The sequence below is a fragment of the Armigeres subalbatus genome, unplaced genomic scaffold, assembly GCF_024139115.2.
Source record: "Armigeres subalbatus isolate Guangzhou_Male unplaced genomic scaffold, GZ_Asu_2 Contig1074, whole genome shotgun sequence".
NCBI classification, from domain to species: domain Eukaryota; kingdom Metazoa; phylum Arthropoda; class Insecta; order Diptera; family Culicidae; genus Armigeres; species Armigeres subalbatus.
This window is the reverse complement of record NW_026941818.1, coordinates 215,001-227,452: the sequence shown is the minus strand read 5'-3', so window position 1 is coordinate 227,452 and position 12,452 is coordinate 215,001.

Here is a 12,452-nt window from a genome sequence, read left to right as displayed (position 1 = left end):
TTGAAATTGGATAAGATTTGGATTGAAATTGGATTGTATTTGGATTGAAATTGGATTGAAATTTGATAAGATTTGGCTTCGAATTGGATTGGAATTGGATTGGAATTGGATTGGAATTGGATTGGAATTGGATTGGAATTGGATTGGAATTGGATTGGAATTGGATTGGAATTGGATTGGAATTGGATTGGAATTAGATTGGAATTGGATTGGAATTGGATTGGAATTGGATTGGAATTGGATTGGAATTGGATTTGAATTGGATTGGAATTGGATTGGAATAGGATTAGAATTGGATTGGAATTGGATTGGAACTGAATTGGAATTGAATTGAAATTGGATTGGAATTGGATTGGGATTGGATTAGAATTGGATTGGAATTGGATTAGAATTGGATTGGAATTGGAATTGGATTGAAATTGGATTGGAATTGGATTGGAATTGGATTGGAATTGTATTGGAATTGGATTGGAATGGTATTGGAATAGGATTAGCATTGTATTAAATTGGAAGTGGATTGGAATTGGACTGAATTTGGTTAAGATTAGGATTGGTTTAGACTTGGATTTCAGTTGGATTGGAATTTGATTGAAATTGCATTGGATTTTGCTTGGAATTGGATTGGAATTGGATTGGAATTAAAATGGAATTATATTGGAATTGGATTGGAATTGGATTAGAATTGGATTGGAATTGGATTGGAATTGGATTGGAATTGGATTGGAATTGGATTAAATTGTAAGTAGATTGGAATTGGACTGGAATTGGTTTAGATTTGGATTGGAACTCGTTTAGATTTGGATTGGAATTGGTTTAGATTTGGATTGGAATTGGTTTAGACTTGGATTGAAATTGGATTGGGATTGGATTAGAATTAAAATATAATTGAATTGGATTTATATTGGAATTGGATTGGAATTGGATTGGAATTGAATTGGAAATGGATTGGAATTTGATTGAAATTGGATTGGAATTGGATTGGAATTGTTTTGGAATTGGATTAAAATTGGATTTAATTGAAAGTAGATTGGAATTGGACTGGAATTGGTTTAGATTTGGATTGGAATTGGTTTAGATTTGGATTGGAATTGGTTTAGATTTAGATTGGAATTGGTTTAGACTTGGATTGGAATTGGATTGGAATTGGATTGGAATTGGATTGGAATTGGATTGAAATTGGATTGCAATTGGATTGGAAATGGATTGGAATTGGAATGGAATTGGATTGAAATTGGATTGGAATTGGATTGGAATTGGATTGGAATTAAAATGGAATTGGATTGGAATTGGATAGGAATTGGAGTGGAATTGAATTGGAATTGAAATTGGATTGGTATTGGATTGGAATTGGATTGGAATAGGATTGGAATTGGATTGGAATTCAATTGGAATTGGATTGGAATTGTTTTGGAATTGGATTAGAATTGGATTAAATTGAAAGTAGATTGGAATTGGACTGGAATTGGTTTAGATTTTGATTGGAATTGGTTTAAATTTGGATTGGAATTGGTTTAGATTTAGATTGGAATTGGTTTAGACTTGGATTGGAATTGTATTGAGATTGGATTGGAATTAAAATGAAATTGAATTGGAATTGGATAGGAATCGGAGTGGAATTGAGTTGAAATTGGATTGGAATTGGATTGGAATTGGATTGGAATTGGATTGGAATTGGATTGGAATTGGATTGGAATTGGATTGGAATTGGATTGGAATTGGATTGGAATTGAATTGGAATTGGATTTGAATTGGATTGGAATTGGATTGGAATTGGATTGGAATTGGATTGGAATTGGATTGAAATTCAATTGGAATTGGATTGGAATTAGATTGGAATTGGATTGGAATTGGATTGGAATTGTTTTGGAATTGGATTGGAATTGTTTTGGAATTGGATTAGAATTGGATTAAATTGAAAGTAGATTGGAATTGGACTGGAATTGGTTTAGATTTGGATTGGAATTGGTTTAGATTTAGATTGGAATTGGTTTAGACTTGAATTGGAATTGAATTGTAATTGGATTGGAATTGGATTGAAATTGTATTGGAATTGGACTGGAATGGTATTGGAATAGGATTAACATTGTATTAAATTGGAAACTGATTGGAATTGGACTAAAATTGGTTTAGACTTGGATTTCAGTTGGATTGCAATTTGATGAAAATTGCATTGGATTTCGATTGAAATTGGATTGGAATTCAAATGGAATTAGATTGGAATTGGATTGGAATTGTATTGGAATTGGATCATAATTGGATTAAATTGTAAGTAGATTGGAATTGGACTGGAAATGTTTTAGATTTGGATTGGAATTCGTTTAGATTTGGATTGGAATTGGTTTAGATTTGGATTGGGATTAGATTGGAATTAAAATGGAATTGAATTGGATTTGGATTGGAATTGGATTGGAATTGGACTGGAATTGGATTAAGATTCGATTGGAATTGGATTTGAATTAGATTGGAATTGGATTGGAATTGAATTGGAATTGGATTGGAATTGGAATGGAATTGGATTGGAATTAAAATTGGAACAAAAAGCGAGCAACAAAATAATGATGAAAATATCGTCTTTTATCAATTTATCTTTTTAAATTTAGACCTTTATGGTGAATACTCGTTTTTTGATCTTACCATCAAATATTTATACATCATCTTTTTTAGAGCTCAAACAGAAGTTCACAGTTCCATCTTTACTCCTTGGCGGAGAAGAATGTTCATAGTTTTGCTATACATATATAAGTCGGAATCTTGGTAGTATGATAGCAGCTCATACTAGTCCTCTTTCATTCAGCTGCTGAATAATTTCACAGAGTAGTCATGATTAAAATTTACGTTCAGCATTCTTCACCTGCGAAACTCAAACAGAGAAAAGCTTGCATTTTCTCTTACATCCTTTGGCAAGCAAAATTCAGCTGCATACTCTGTAATATGTAAGTAGTCATAATAAGTCCACTTCTATCGAACACGTAATAATAGAGCTTATAAAATAACTATTGATTTATCGCGCTCTCATACATTGAGACTGAGATAGTATAAATTACGAACTCGTCATCTCCACCACCTCAGCACCGTCGTTGGTGCATCTCCCGCTCTACAAAATCGCTACAATTTTATAGAACTCAAACGACGTGATTACTAGAGGTGTTGCAATTTCACGCGAATAATACAAGGAGCAACTTTCCAACTCAATTTATCTGCTCTCAACCAGTTCAATAGCGAATCAAACTTTCCAGGACCAGTGCCGTCATCTTCCAGTTACACATTGGCATAGGACGGGAAAACTCTGTCCCATTGCAACTCAATTTTACAACTTTTTCTATGCGCTTCTTAGAGCATCATTCACGGCATTCTGTTCCCGTTTGGAGATAAAAAAAACTGGTCATCTAACCTTCGGATGATAGTCTCTGAGGATGCCGAACGAAACGCTGCTGCTGTGCTGTGCTTCCTACAAAAGGCACACAAGGAAAACTTCGGCTAACAACCTGCTATTCTACCCAATGTCAACCAGGTAGAAGCGAATCGAATGTAAACTTCTTGCCAAGTTTGCAATTCAATTTTAGTTTCGTTTTATGTTTGGCTGAAAAGTCACAGCTCCGTTTCACAGGTCGTGCTACTTCGGATTGAGCTTTTCGATCCAGTTATGATCCCTCAGGTGGAAAATATATCGAACGCGGATAACTCGGTAATCAACTCAATCCCCAATGTGCATTGTCAAGTTTTAATTCTCATTTGTCTTTTCATGTTCTCATTGACAAATTTGATGAAGGGATGATTCAAAGCATTATTATTTAAATAGACATCTTGAAAATAGCATCAATCTCCATTAGTTCTAGAAGGGCATGAGTCGAATTTCTAAACAACACACGTTCATAAACTCGTACTCGGAGGATCAATGTACTCTGAAGAAACAATATGTAAAATTGTATAAACGTCTTACTACATTTCTCACGTTTCTAAAGAAGAATACATTTTGCCGAATGTTTCCAAATTTATTTTACACCTCCTCATAAAAAATGCGTTTATGTGGATATTTAGTAAATATTATTTACAATGATTTACAAACTTTCCAGTATTTGTAAACAAAACAGTTTTAGGCTATCAACTTTCTTCATACTTTTTACTTTATGAAAAGCGATACTAAAGGCTGAAAACATATGGTTGAGGAGAAGAATGCTTATGAAAAAAAAAAAATCTACTGCCTACCGGTGCGAATCGAACTCACACCTCCCTGTACGCTAGACGGGTGCTCTACTTAATGCTACTCTCATTTTTTTCTATCTCCCGTCATTCCCTATCAGGATTAATCGCATCACTGATTTCGCATCCGTGTGGCGGCATTATATTTTCACCGATTTAAAGGTCCAATTTAACACACGCCACTCAGTATGCACACTGCCTGTGGGGAACTGGTTTCACGACAGCACCACTAGCGGAAGAGGACTCCAATTTCTCCGGCCAACAGCCGGAGTCCACGCGTCTGCAACGAACAGGACAATGTATTGCAATAATCGGGCTATTTTTATTGAATGTTGAGTACTTATCCTTAGTCGCCGACGGATAGACGACGCTGGGAATCTAGTACGCCACGCGTTCTAATCAAGCTTTTAAACATATCTTTTATAATAATATAATTCAAGAAATCTTCTGATACGTCAAGAATTAAAAAAAATCCTTAAGTTGCTGGGGTGCCTCAGGGGAACCTGTAGAAGGGGACATTTCAGTTTTAGTGTCGAAACCATTTGACGGTTTGATTTTCATGTTTTGTGATCAGAAAGCCAGGCATGAATATGAAATGAAACATTGAAGTCTATGATCGCTTCCGAGTCCTACGGATTGTCCCAGCCCGGGCCCCCCGGCGAACTTGCAAAAGGGGTTATCTCAGTTTTAAAGCCAAAACAAGTCATTCGACATATTTGAAACACATTTTTTACGATACCCTAATATGCATACCCACTTTTTACGGCACTTAAGCTCAACAGGGGTGTTATAGAATATGACATAAAAAGAATTTTTGCTTAAATTACTAGTTTTTCACTAAATTCATTGATCTTTGGACATTTTGAAATACATTTTACACATTTTAAAATTCAAATCAATCCAAAGACCCAAATATGATATGTTATTATTACATGTTCTAGGGTTTCCAAAAGTTCCGACATAGAAACAGACAGACAAATGCAATCAAAATCTACAAAAATGTGGACACTAAAAACTTGATATACATAAAACTTTGCTACGATAATTATATAAAAAATTATGGAACTTTTAAAGTCAATTTCACACCGATTTCAATTGCGTATAGGGAAGAAGGTGGTAAACCGAATCACAATGTCAAGTACTCTTCTGAATGTTCAGACTTCATATTATAAAGTAGTTAAAGTTTCGTGAGTGCCAATTCATAAACGATGAATTGGCGTAATTCACAAGTATGGAGTTTTCTTTAGAAAAAAGAACACTATTTTTCAATAGTGCTCAAAGTATATATCTTTTGTGGCAAGTACAATCGATACGCTATGGCCAGGGAGTCGAGAATGTTTCCCACTCGAAAACATCTTAGACCGGGCCGAGAATCGAACTCGCCATCTCCGGATTGGCAATCCTACGCCTTTGCTCGCAAGGCTACTGGAGACCCTAAAATGCAACCCCTTAGTGATCATTTTAATCATTTTTAATTGAATGGGATGCAAAGTCCATTTAACGCCATAAAAAAACTCCAGGAATTAGAGTACAGGCCTTAAAGTCAATGCGCATAATGGAAGATCTATTTATTTTTTCAAGGCCTATACTCCAGGAAATTCTTGGAAGGCCTGAAACGCCAAAGTTATTGAAGGCGTATCCATGGGACAAGGTATCAAAATGACAAAACGTCGAAAAAATAAAACTTTACAAATCTTTAATTCAATCAACCTGATCGAGACAAAATGTAGAATAATATGTTAAGAATATATTTCTGAACTAAAATCAAGAAACTAAAGACGCAAGCCTCCATTTGAGATACATGGTCTTTCTCTGGAAGCATCAGTAGCTTCGTTGTAAGAAGTTTGGAAGCCTCCTTTCAATAGACTTCGAATCCTCCTTTCAAGAGGCTTGAAGGCCTTCTTTCAAGAGGCTTGGAAGCCTCCTTTCATAAGTCTCTGAAGTTTTCTTTCAAGATACTCGGAAGTCTACTTTCAAGAGGCTCGGAAGCAACCTTTCACGAGGCTCGGAAGGCTTCTTTCAAGAGGCTCGGAAGCCTCCCTTCAAAATGCTCAGAGACCTCCTTTCAAAAGGTTCGCAAGCCTCTTTCAAGAAGCTCGGAAACCTCCTTTCAACAGGCTCGGAAGCCTCCTTTAATGATGCTCAGAAGCCTTCTTTCAAGATGCTCGGGCGACCTCCTTTCAAGAGACTTGAAAACCTTATTTCAAGAGGCTCGCAAGGCTTATGTCAAGATACTCGTACGCTTGTTGCCTGCTTTCGAAAGACTCTCTTCAAGAGGTTTGGGAGTCTCCCTGCATGAGACTTGGAAGTCTCCTCTAAGGATGCTCGGAGGCGTCTTTTTGAGGGGCTCGGATGTCTCCTCAGAGAGCTCCTTCCGGGAGTCTCGGAAACCTTCTTTCGTGAGGCTCGGAAACCTTGATTAAAGAAGTTTGGAAGCCTTCTTTCAAGAGGATCGATAGCCTTATTTCAAGACTTTCGGAATTATTCTTTCAAGAGGCTTGAAAGCATCCTACTGAGAAGTGACCTTTCAACATGCTCAGAAGCCTCCTTTAAATAGGCTTGGAAAGCTCCAAAAGTCCTCAAAGTCTTGTGGGAAGCTTGATGTATGTACAAACGTAATTTGAATTGGAGAGTTTCACAGAATAATGAACATTGGAGAGCCATTTGGCTACGCGTGTAGACCTCAAGACTACAATTACAACATACTGGTTTCCCATTTTTCTGTTAAAGAGCACGATGAGTATTACACCAATTTCGGAAAATTGTTAAAACGTCACTTTTTCAGATTACGGCAGTTTGGTTACGTGTGTAGACCTAAAGACCTATACTCCAGGGAACTCTTGGACGAACTGAAAAGTAACAGTTATTGAACATATCCAATTTTGTGTCATGGATCAAATAGGTTATGAACCAGATTTTAAAAGAGATAATAATCCTTTTGTTTCGCGTGTAGATCTTAAAGCCTATACTTCAGGAAATTCTTGGATGACCTGCAACTGAACAGTTTGGTTTTATGGATCGAATAAAACATGAACTAGTTTTTAAAAGAGATATCAGTCATTTGATTATAAGTGTAGATTTTAAGGTCTTGGTTACGCATGTAGACTCCAGGGAATTCTTGGATGGCCTGGAATGGAAAACTTGTTGAAGGCTTGTTGAATGTTGAAGATGCAAAACAGCTACTTAGTTCTTTGAGTTTCTAAGAGTGCCTTCTAAGAAATTTACTTTTCGTCGACAATACTGCAATAGGGCCGTAAAACGAAGTGACCTATACAAAGTGCCGTAATAAGAGGGTTGAGTGTAATTGTTGTAGAAAATGCAATAGAAACGGAACAATTTTTCAAAAACTCAGTTACGTGGATCGTTTTTTTTTTTTTTTTTTCTTATAAATCAGAAATATATTTTTCAGAGTTAGCTTGTAATGCATACACTGTGCCCCTAAGAATTAATTCGATTATATTCCGAACATGTCGCCAGAATCGAATGAAATCTGTACAAAAATTTAGGTTTAATTGTTTCGGTGCTCAAACTATACCCTGCCCTTGTTTGTTTCATGTTGAAAATCTAAAAATAAGTTTCTATAGGAGTGGGGGTTTTATGCCCTAGCTGAGTATGGAATGTAAGGATTGTCAAGAGTATTTTTAAATCATGTCCTAATTGACAAACGTAACTAATATTGCAGAAAATCTTGATATTGTAGATGGTACTGTAATCCGGGGCAACTTTGATCGCCGGGGTAACATTGATCAGTTTGACCATCCAGAAATGACAAATAATTTTTTTCTGTTAATATAATCACCTAAATATGCGTTCGGTACCTTAATCTAGACTAAATTTGCTACTGAATAACTTTTTAGCATTAGCATTAGCATTGGTACTGAATGCTATAACCTTCACCTAAATTTGCATTCTTTTTATCGCCGAAATTCGAATATTAAAAAAAATCAACCTAAAGCAGCTGAGAAATAGAAGCACTCAAAACAACTATTGTATTAAAACTGAGTGAGCAGCTATATTTGTGTTGTAATAAACTTAAGTTATCATATTTTCTTGGTTGAACCATATTATTTGTTTCAAAGTTCAGATTTTTATTGCTAAAAAAAGTAATTTCTAACGAACGTCTGATTTGTGCACTTATCAAACCAATTCAAATTTGACCATCTCAGACAACACGACTTCAGTCAGACATATTTTAAATGCATTAGAAAGTCACAAAAACCTTTTTGTTTTGAATAGAAGATCATTGCTAAATGTTCCTGGTTTTGTAAATGTTGCATCTACCATTAAAATTGTTAAGTATTTTTGTTTACATTGGTTACAACATCGAAAAAGCTTAAGGGGTGCATATTGGACTTTGCTCCCCTACACCAATTGTTAGTGTTGCAACATCGTGAGATGTTTTATCAATATGTGCATATTTCAATTTCCTATCTGTAATTTGAATACATTTTAAGCCTATACGTTTTAAATAAAGTTATGTTACATCTACCTTAAACACAATAAATACAGAAATAGCATTTTGCGAGAGCAGGGCTTTTTGTGGTCTCTTCCTATTCAGAAAATTCAATGACTGCTGCACGCTGCCCTACTTATCTAAAGTTTTTTCTCCTGAAAATTTCGCCGTTACACTCCTGGCCAAGATGAATACACCACTAGGTGTTCCAATGTGTCAAACTCACGATTCAGCCATCTTGGATTTTAGTATGGGAGAGCCAGCCGGTTTGTTTTCGTTTTGCACTGAAAATGAATTTTTCACCCCCGCCTTCTTCTCTTCTACAAACTAAACACATTGCAACACCTAGCTGTGTATTCATCTTGCTCCTGGCCATCTGTTCCACTGAAGTAATCCAATATTCATTGCATTGATTTCCTACATCAAAATGAAACAAAAGCTCACAACTTTTTCATACTGGCGACAAGTTGGCTAACGCCCTCGTAAAGTTGTGTGGTGAAAATGACGAGAAAATTAAAAAGGATGTCCATCAAAATGTTCATTTATCACTTAGCGTACCGCACCGTTCGACAGTTGGGAAATTTTTACCAAGCGAACATGTCGATGGGCGATGGAATTTTGTTGGTTCACTGCCAACAACCGATATTCATCCGGCAGAGCTCGCACGTCGTGCTTAAGTCTTCAATCAACCACCGTCGAGAATAAACAACCAATCAACATTTGGAAATTAAATCAAGCACCGAAGCAGATGGCAGGGACATGAAAGGAAATTTTGAGGACTTTTGAAGTTGTCTCTTACCGGCAAGGACTACTTCACTGTGGCAGCCTATCGCAGGAAGTTTCTGGTCGTTTATTAAGTGGATAAGGATGGTCCAAAATGTGGAGGATTCGCATTATCTAAACTCGTTCTTTACTCCAACATCACCTCCCATCACTCCAATATGAGGAAATAACAAAAATGCATTTTGGCTTGGTGGAAAGGGGAGGGGGGGGGCAGTGTCAAGCCAAAACGCATTTTAGGTATTTCCTCCAATCCTACAATTATATATTATTTTAATACAGTATCTGTATAAAAAGTTTACATTTTTTGTATTAAAACCTTGCAGAATTGTATATGCCAAGATTGTTTACAAGAATTGTAAGATTTGATTTCTGAATGTACGGAGGAACCCAATTTCTTTCTCCATTTGGAGACAGAAAGGATCATACAACTTAAAATTAATGACCCATCGGAGGAGCTCAAAATTTACATCAGCAAATTTCATATGATTCCGCAGTTGACTTCACACAGTTTTCTAAACTAAATCCTTTGCCTAAGAGAATTTCATATCTTCATCATGTTGGAAGATGTAGCGAGCTAAAACAAAAAAAAAAACGTTTGGACAAGTCAATGAATTGCTGGCGTAAGCCGATAACATTATCCTTACTTCACTCTTCCATCCATCCTACATACCGATCAATGAAGGAGGCATTCAAGTCGCTATGTAACTTCGATAAATTTGACGATAAACTGTTCACATCTTTTCTTATGGAGACAGAAATGATTGTCAATTGACATTTGTTTCACTCGATGGACCCTATCTAGAAGGATTGACGCCCACAGCTTCCGTTTAATGGACTCGAGTGGCGCCAAAAATGCTTCAAGGTTAGACGTGTCCGTATCGATGAAAAAAGAACTGGAAGCCATTGAACCTCATGCTGATTTAGTTTTAGGGAACCTGCATCGAGGTTTGGTCGTCATAATGGATGAAAATGTTTGTAATGGATGCCTCCGAGGACGTGTGGTTAGGGCGTACCCTGCAGTAGAGGGGCAAGTTAGAAAAGTAGTTATTGAGACGTATTCTACAGTATCCCAAAGAGGCAGCAACAAAAGCAGCGCTGCTCGACGTACAAGATTGTAAGACCTGTTAAAAACAGTACCTCTACCCTCACACCTTGCTTTTCTCCTCAATGATGCTACCAAGCATTTTATAAATCGTAAATTAGTCAATTAGTTGAATTCGGTTAAGGGGTTTAAAATTTATTATAAATTTTTCATTTCCTGGTCAACGCTTTGCAGTAAAATAAGCAAAACTTAAGTTTAACAATCTTAATCAAACTTACGCAATTTTTTATTTTTTGTTAAGTTTTCTGAGATGGTGCTAATGCTTATTAAACACAAAGTATATCCAAACACAGTTTTGATCCATGTTTCCAACAACATTGACCAAATATCAGCACAAAAAAACGGTCAGCCATTTCATTTCACTATTAAATTACCTACCTTTATTGGCGGACAGCTGCTTTACGTTTCACAATCCAGCAGAGAAAATTTCAATTTCTACCTTCCGGCTGCTTCAAAATTTTAGATCCTAAATCAACCTTTCTCACGTTCTAAGCATTCGATCCGTTTTTAACATGAAACTTTTGTTACAATGAAAGGGAAAATCTAGCTGTTCAGCTACGCAAACCATTCATCCATGCTTTAACCATCCGTAAAATAAACACCCGCGCACGGAATAACTCTTATCAGAAACTTTAACAACTTTAAACACTTGTTTTCTCTCTAGCCTCAATTATATCAGGCATCCAAAATTTCACACTGGTTGCACAATTCTCATCTCACCATCGACATAATTCCCAGCAAGTTAATCGATACTCGGACATCATCGTCTAGCAAAAAAACACCACTTTATTATTTATTCAGTCATCAATCTTTTGGATACTTCCCTTCAGCTTATTTAAGATTAATTCATTCAAACATAAAAAGTAATTTACGACTTTGTCTATCCTATACATTCTTCGTGCACTTTATTGAACCTTCTGGTGGAACTGGAAAATCTTCGCTAATAATTCATTTACTCCATTCCGCACCTAAGAGGAAACACTTAATAATACCCACAAATTCTTAACGGGTTTATTTTTTCAAATGTTTTTTAGTCTCATTAGAATACTTCCGAAACACGAAAACTGTTGACTGCATTAAGCGAGACGACACAATAACTCTGCACAAGTTCTGCTATAACTGCTCAGAGACCATAACTAGATCAGGACATAGTCCTAATGACCTGACAAATCCCATCACTCAACCACTCAGTGTTATCGATTAATATTTTCCCTTCCGTTATTCAGTGCATAGAACGACAGCGGCCTTCACTTATTTTAACACTAATTAGCGGGCCAGGATTATCCCACGAGCACGAGGTTAACGATGCTATGCACGTTGATCGTTATTTTGTACAACTCTTCAACACCCTTCAGCTGTGAGCACACTGCAGACTGCAGCACTTCTAGTCACAACGGAAACTATCTGTTTCGCCGCCGTTTCACTTTAAAGACACTGAGCACCGCACAGCCACACGCCTTTAGAATGGGTTCATCCCGAACAAGATAAAGAAACACAATCCGCGCGCTTGCACAATCAGAGTTATCCTGTGCTGCTGACGTGCCAATGAGGACTGAGGCTGATACGTACCCGGGGTGATCCATCCGTAGTCAAAGGCAGTCGCCAGATTTTCCACCCACCAGGCACGCGTATCTACCGCTTGTTGCCACCCACTAGGAGGCATTCTGGCGTGCATGGTGTTCTCCGATTCAAGCGAACCCGCAACAACCGGCGGAGAGTGAACTTCGGTTCACTCCAATCCAGTGTAGGTGACAGTGTTTCCCAAACAGCACATTGGTCTGGACACCGGATTACATGAACTCAATAGAGTCAGTCTCACCATGATGATATTTCTCTTAGTTGGGTAGCTTCCTCTCGGTTTTCTTCAAGATGAATACATTTACCGAGGTGAAATAAATAGCCACCACTAACGTG